We start from the raw sequence: 7,728 nt of genomic DNA, 5'->3' as shown, positions 1-7,728 counted from the left end.
CCCCAGTATTCTTTTCTGCCATGGCAGGGGGTCGGACTAGATGATCTGCTTAGGTCCCTTCCGACCCTAGAAACTATGAAACTATTTGGAGATCTAGAACAGTATATGAAGAATAAAAACATGCTTTTCTTAACACAACATGAAGGCTCAAGGTTCCTCCCACATACTTTTAAAAGCAGTGTTAGCAGATGTGGAAACATAATTCATATGCAGAAAATATAGTTGGGTTACAAGCCATAATAAGTTCACCATGTTGAAGAACATAACCATGCAAGAGGCATTAATTTTTAGAAAAAATAAGCGTCAGCTCACAGGCCTAACTCAAGCACACCTTTCTGACTGTTTGACATTCCCTCTAATCCTATATGTGGGACTCTACAGAATATGCCTGTGTTTTGTATTATCAATAGTATTTTTGAAGTAACCTATTTCTTATACACTGCATGAAATAGTGCTGCCTAGATTCCCCATTTTTACCTACTTTTCCAATTCTTGGGACTGCCCCTAATTTTTTATCCTGCAAGAAAAATTAGTATGAATTTCACTAGCCTACCTCCCTTAAATTTTATTCATAAAAATTACTTTATCTTTGATGCTTCTTATTGCACTCTCTCCTGAGGCAAGAATCTCTTCCTTGTGTGGCATGGTGGCCAACAGTGTATGAAGCATTCCAGATGGAGTCTAAGACTCTTGTAACCATATCGCCTGTTTTGTATGCTGTCCCCTAGATCTAATACAACTTAGTAACTCACTCAATTGCAGCTGTGCACAAGCCTCATGGTTTCAATGATTTTTCCACAATAACCTTCAAATCCTTTTCCTAGGCAGTGTGCTGAATGATTGTTCTATTTAAGCACATACTGCATTTCCTTTCGTTTCTTGCTCCCAGACTAATTATTTTATATTTTTCCACAGTGAACTGCATTTATCAGCTGTTGGCCTAGTCACCTAAACAGATCTAAATCCTTTTATGTCTAACTGTATTGTTCCTAAACTCACTAAACTGAGTTTTACCACTTTCGAAACACAAAATCTTGAGAGCTCTATGCGCAAACATATTACTTATAATTTAGTTGCATGCATGCGATCAATGTAATTTATCATATGTTTTTGCAATTTATCAATGCATCTTTGAACACCTCACTTGCTTTTTCCTACTAATCCTTATCTACTGGGGCTACTAACACTCCAAGCTTCTGAACAGTTTAAAACAGGTGCCATAAAAAAGCCACAAAAATCCTGCTGCCCCAAATTATGCTTCCTTCAGATGCATAATCAGTCATAGTCAGCCCTGAAATCCTGACATCTGTGGCCTATCATACCTCATCAAGAATAGAAACAGGTATTTTAGTAATAAGAAATCTGTGTATTCCCTCTTTTCAGGATATAAAAAATTGGTTTATAATTCTGGCAGCAGTCAGACTAAAGTTATAATACTATGTACAGAAAAGTTATATTAGGTTATTTGTAGAGATTTCTGAAAGGTGGACATTATCATTTTGCTCATTAAATATAGCATTGGAATATATCAAGGGAGTTCACTCATTCCACCCAAAAAGTGATTCAGGATACTGACTGAATTAACTGGCATTAGAGAAGCTACTGGAAGCCTTTCACAGTGCTTGAAGGGAAGAAAATACGGTTGAAATATCAGTCCTGCAAACAAAGCCACAACTATAAATAAAATCAGAAAAAAAAGGGAGTAAAAGCACTATTTTGCAAAAAAGCAAATTGGTTAGTGATTCCTCTTGTAAAATTTGAACTTTTTAGAGAAAAATCTTTCAAGAAATTACTAACCATTCTGTCTAGGTACTCTGTTTTAAATTCTGCCAATACTAACCTCATGTTTTGCTGGTTAAAAAATCCCCAAACAGTTTGAAATATGAACGATCACTTCATTATGAATTTTTAAAATATAGAAATTAATGCAAGATTTGAATTGCACATATATTCAAAAGTACTTTAGGATTTTCATTACAAAGTTTGTAAAGTTAAATGGAGTGGTTTAGAGCTCTTCTAACTCAGTAGTTTTCAACCAGGATGCCATGAAATCCTTTGAAAGATGCTGCAGGGTACCATTAACATTGTTAGGTATGCAAACATCTACACACGATTCACAAGATAAATCCAAACATTTCAAATGGGAACCCATAAGCTAGGTACAGAAGTTGCAAATAAACCAGTTTAAGTGATCAAAAACTGGTTTAAACCTATAACAGAACAGAAGTTCAGTGCACGTAAACCTGTTTCAAAATGGCTGAAACTGGTTTAAGATAAACCTGGTTGAATGTAGTACAAGACTTAACTGATTTGGGTCGAACTGGTTTATGAAACTTCTGCCCCAGATCTCTTCCTGGTTCAGGTTAAATCACAGTTCCCCAGCATCCCAGCATTTTGCAGCCTTAGGTAGGGGCTGGCCTCACTCCTCTGCTCCCTAGCTGGAGCAGTGACATTTTGGTCAGCTGGCTGACAAGAGGCAGGGACAAGCCCAGCTGGGAATGCAGTGGGGGAGAGGGACTGCCCCCTCCACAGGCAAACCCTGGCTGGGGTTTGGGGGTGGAGGAGGGTTGAACACCCCTCCCCCACTCAAACTTACTGCTGGCTGTGACTGTGGACTACAAATCCCAGAGGCACCTGGAAGCAAGAACAGGAAGTAATGAGCAACCCTGCAGAGTCCTGCTGCTGTAATTCTGGACTATAAATCCCAGAGACCCTGTGGGCAGCAGGAAGTGGAAGTGAACACATAGCCAGAGAGCCATGTTCTAGTGCCCCCTGGCTTCTGGCCTGAGCCACTGCAGGCATGTGACTACATTTCCTGTAATCAAAGGTAAATGTCTGTTCATTTCTTCTTCAATTTAATTTGTGCAATTTAGACTAACCTGTGAAGACTGAACTGATTCAACCTTGCGCTTTTTGACTGTATGTACCTAACCAAAATGTTAATAACAATCTGACCTATTGCTTTCTTTGAGTTCTTGGCTATGGAATGCTTCTGTTACAAAGAGACTAGTGAGAACTAAGACCTGGCAATCTCTGAAGGGTGCCTTGAGTCTAAAAATATTGAGAACCACTGCTCGAACTTAACAGGCAGGACTGCTGAACTCACCTGGTAGCTTACAGACTAGAGCCCCACATCATAATTGTCCTTTTCCACAAGTGTGAAAGAACAAAGTTGAAGCACCTGTTAGTCTTAGGGTTATAAACCAGTGGAATGTTTTAACAGAAGTTGCCTGCTTTCAGTGATTTCTTTCATGCAGTCTTCATCACTTGTTACCATTAAATGCCTTTGCTGTAAAGTTATTTTGGTGTTTTAATGTAATGCTTGAGACTTAAATGTTTTAAATAACTCTAAATATATTTATACCTTGTGCCAGTCTGTGACTTACTGGAAAAGTACTAAAATCCATTTGAAATCTTAAAAACTGATATCAAATTGTGCTGGCTTGGCAACAAACAACAACAATATGTACATGGAGTATTTTAGTGACAGGGCTCAATAGAACATCATTATTTCAAAACCAGCTACTATAGCTAGCCTACAGAAATATTATATAATGGGTAATACCTTCAACCTTTAAAGTCAAATACTATGTACCTTCATCTACATAACCTTGAAATAGCATCTCACTTTTTTTTGTTAATCTTTTTTGGTGAATTCTGTCAAGAACTGCCTTTTGGAGGGCCTCCGCAGGTCAGATAGAACAGCCTGGCAGGCTAGATCTGACCCACAGGCCATATTTTGCCCACCCCTCCTTTAGTCAAATGGGGTAACTCCAATTCTTTGCCCGCACAGTAATCCACAACTGTAAGCAATATGCTGGCATACTTCCTACCATGTGTAATGGAACATTAAAGTGACTTATAATACATGCTGTAAATATAAACCTGTAAAGAACACTTTCAGAAGATTGTTTCCCTCCAAAACATGAAATCCATACCAAAATGACAGAGGGCTGTTGCCTGCTATTTCATCCCCAAATCACCAGACATCATTAAGTACTTTAGCCGCAAGAACATAAGTAGGAGAGGGTAAGAGAAGAGAAAACTGCTGATAGACAGGTGTTGCCAGTGTTGATTGTACAAAAGCACTTTTCCTCCTTACACTTGTGGTAGAAACCATAGAAACTATATAAAAAGAATGCTATGAAACTGGATTATACCAGCTGCTTCACACTATAGTTCTGTAAGTATGAATGAATTAGCTGTATAGATTTCAAGCTTTACACACCATGGTTGACTTAATTCTTAATTGATTTTTCTGCTATAGCTGTTATTTACTGAGTATTAATGCAATGTTAGTAATGTTTTCCATGGTACAATTCTGCAGTTCCTCCTAAACGTATCAATATCATAGGTGCAAATAAAAAGTCCCAAACAAGACAAAAACACCAAAACACTTACTATAAGATCTTTAAAGTACTTTATATCTTATGCTACACTTTAAGAATGAGACACTGCATAGGGCACAGTTAACTGCTAATTAGCCTGAATTTATCCGTCTCTTGAGGAGTCCTTACCATGTTTACTTTGGCAGAGTTATCAGATTTAATTTCTGTAGAAATAAGCTTCCAAAATTACCATTCCTGACCAAGAATACACTAAATCCAAAGGACGTTTTAAATCTAGAATAGATTAAAAGTAAATTAATTAATTTACTAATAGTCTAACTGGAACACCCGAAGTACTATAAATGAGTGGTAAGGATCCAGTGAGGATGCAAACTTCAGTTGGTGTGAAGAGACATTAATCTAGCTACAAAATCTATATCTATATTAATCTGTTAATAAATTTGTTCTTTTGGGAAAGGAATTATAGTTTAAATTATATGCAAGAGACTACAGTGTAAAGCTATAAAGCTACCCATAGTTAAAAAGTTTATTTTAATAGTCTTCAAGGCAGTTCATTGGCTAGTACAGGTATGGATCGATCAATATACAGCAGTTACTAAAGCTTTTCACTAAGAAGGTTTGGTATTTAACAAATATAAAAAGGCAAATGAAAGAAAATTTTAAAATATGCACTTAAACACTTACCAAACTATAAAACTCAGTGTAAATACAACAAACTCTTGTCTGGCCAAATTAAGTGATTCTTTTGGAAGATTAAAACAGCATTTGGGTTAAAGGCTAAAAAAATACAAACAATTATTGCTTTGTGTAATATTTATGAATAGAAAAAGTATTTGTTTACAGACAAAGTACATTTCAAAGGGTGCTTTATGAATGAATGAATAAATTCTATGGCTTAACCAGGAGCAAAGTAAATTATGGGCCTTTGTGAGACTGCATATAAATAGGTCATAAAAACAATATACAACATTAACAGAGAAATCTTTGTTCTGCAGTTATTTGACACTATGCTTGGAAATTATGACTATAACTTGTCAAGGTCCAACATGAGAAAGTCCATTTTTCTTAACACTGATATATTAAGCATCTAAAAGCATTTTGATTGACATGGGCTGACTACAGTGTAAGTTACATGTCATTATAATGTAGAACTAAAAAGAGAATGATGCAGATGAATATTCTCAAAGTTATTAGCTTTAAAAATAAATCAACAATTTAAAAAGTAACAGAGTATTTTGTAAAGATCTATAGTAGTTTTGTTAATCAAATAAACTTTATGCAGCATATATCATTAGTTCAAATAGAAGATGTAAATATACAAAGTTATCTCAGTCTGTCTGTATAGATAATATACTCCCATCTCACAAAGAATTAATGAATCTTTTTATTGCCTTTATCTTACAGCCAAAGCTATACTTTTACCACTATTCAAGTTCTATTATTTTTAGCTCCATCTCTACAAGAAGAAATGTACACCGTAATTGGAGTGTGCACAGTGAGTCATACAGGGGAATCTTACACTCTTAGGAAAAAAGCCGCAGAAAATAGCAAATCACAGAAAAGGTCATGCAGTTACCATTTAAACTAAGAGTTCACAGACATTGAAAATCAGATGTGTTTTATTTTGAACATACAATTCTGAATGCAGAGTTATAACATATAAAGAATTTATTGAATTTCTCATTGCTGAAACGACAGCAGTTACATAATAGTTTATATATTACGTTTCAGTAAGGTCTATTTCTTGAGGCTCTGATTGTACATTGACAATCGGAGGTTACCTTTATGCACCAATATGGAGCTATCACAATTAATGAGAAATAACTTGCTTGGGAGCAAGGAGCAGCGGGGAGAGTAAGGAAACAGGCACACGTGTCTTGCACACATGTGTGCCCCCTTACCTGACCCGGAGCGGAGGCGAGAGCAGCAGAGGCAAGTGGAGCAGAGCAGCAGTGGGGGCAGCAGCAGCTGATCCCCCTAAGGTAAGTGGGGCAGAGGGGCCAGCACAGCTGAGCCGGATCCAGAGGGTAAGCCCCCCGGATCCCTCTTAGCTGAGCCGGTAGGGAGCCGCGCAAACAGAGCGTGCAAACAGGGTGGGCTAGGGGGGGACTGTCCAAGCCAGGGAGCACCCCCAGGGGTATCCCTCAGGGAGGCACCGGGTCCCCCCAGCAAGGGAGAGCAGGGGGCGGGATTGCTGGCAGGCACTTCTGGCAAGTCCGGAGTGCCTGATTGGCAGACAGAGCGGAAGCGGGAAATTCAAACCGCAGCCTTTAAAAGCTGCGGTTTGACGTAGCTTCTGGCACTTGGGAGCAAGGAGCAGCGGGGTGAGTAAGGAAACAGGCAAACGTGTGTCTTGCACACACGTGTGCTCCCTTACCTGACCCGGAGTGGAGGCGAGAGCAGCAGAGGCGAGCAGAGCGGAGCAGCAGCGGGGGCAGCAGCAGCTGATCCCCCTAAGGTAAGTGGGGCAGAGGGGCCGGCGCAGCTGAGCCGGATCCGGAGGGGAACCCCTCGGATCCCTCTTAGCTGAGCCGGTAGGGAGCCACGCTCCTGAGCTGCGCGAACAGAGCGCACAAACAGGCGCGGTCTGTAAGAGCGCGCCAGCGTTCGCGCCGGAGGAGGAGCAGGAGGGGCCGAGAGACCAACTCTTGTTAGCGCGGGCCAGAGGACCCGAACTCAGCTAGGAACTCCTACGATGGTGTTGACACGGAGTGCTGCCAGGGCCCCTGCCCGGGGGGCGCAGCCTTCCCGGGGCTTGTCTGAGGCCTCCACCCAGATGGAGCCCATGGGGGGGCTGGTGGCCCCCAACCCCCTGGCCTGCAGGAGCTGCCCAGCAAGGCCTGGGGCGGCAGGGACTGGGGACCCCCACACCTGTCCTGCAGGTGCCCGCCTTAGGGCCCTGGAGGCGCAGGTGAGGGAGCTCCAGGAGGAGTTTAGCAGGGTGAGGGGAATCAGGGAGGCAGAGGAAGAAATTGACAGCTATTTTATTTCCCTGTAGGGTTGTATGACCAAGGAGGATGCACCTCAAGATGAACCCTCCACTGCTAAGTGGCAGACGGTCACCTCCCATGCCAGGGCTGCTTGAGATATGGCAGCACCAGTTCCTACAGTCCGGCTGGAGAACAGGTACGAAGCTCTGGCAGCCCTGGAGAAGGAGGACAGAGAGGACGAAACCGGGGAAGAGGCAACTCCACGCACACCGTGTCCCGTGCAAGCCGAAGCAGACAAGAAGGCCAGGAGGAAGAAGCATCGCGTGATCGTCATTGGTGACTCCATCCTGAGAGGTAGAGGGCCCTATCTGTCGCCAGGACCCCTTGGCACGCGAGGTATACTGCCTACCTGGAGCGAGGATTCAGGACGTGAAAGGGATGCTCCAGAC

Source organism: Crocodylus porosus, unplaced genomic scaffold (genome assembly GCF_001723895.1).
Source record: "Crocodylus porosus isolate Cpor-Errol unplaced genomic scaffold, CroPor_comp1, whole genome shotgun sequence".
In the NCBI taxonomy this organism is placed as follows: Eukaryota; Metazoa; Chordata; order Crocodylia; family Crocodylidae; genus Crocodylus; species Crocodylus porosus.
This window is presented reverse-complemented; position numbering follows the sequence as displayed.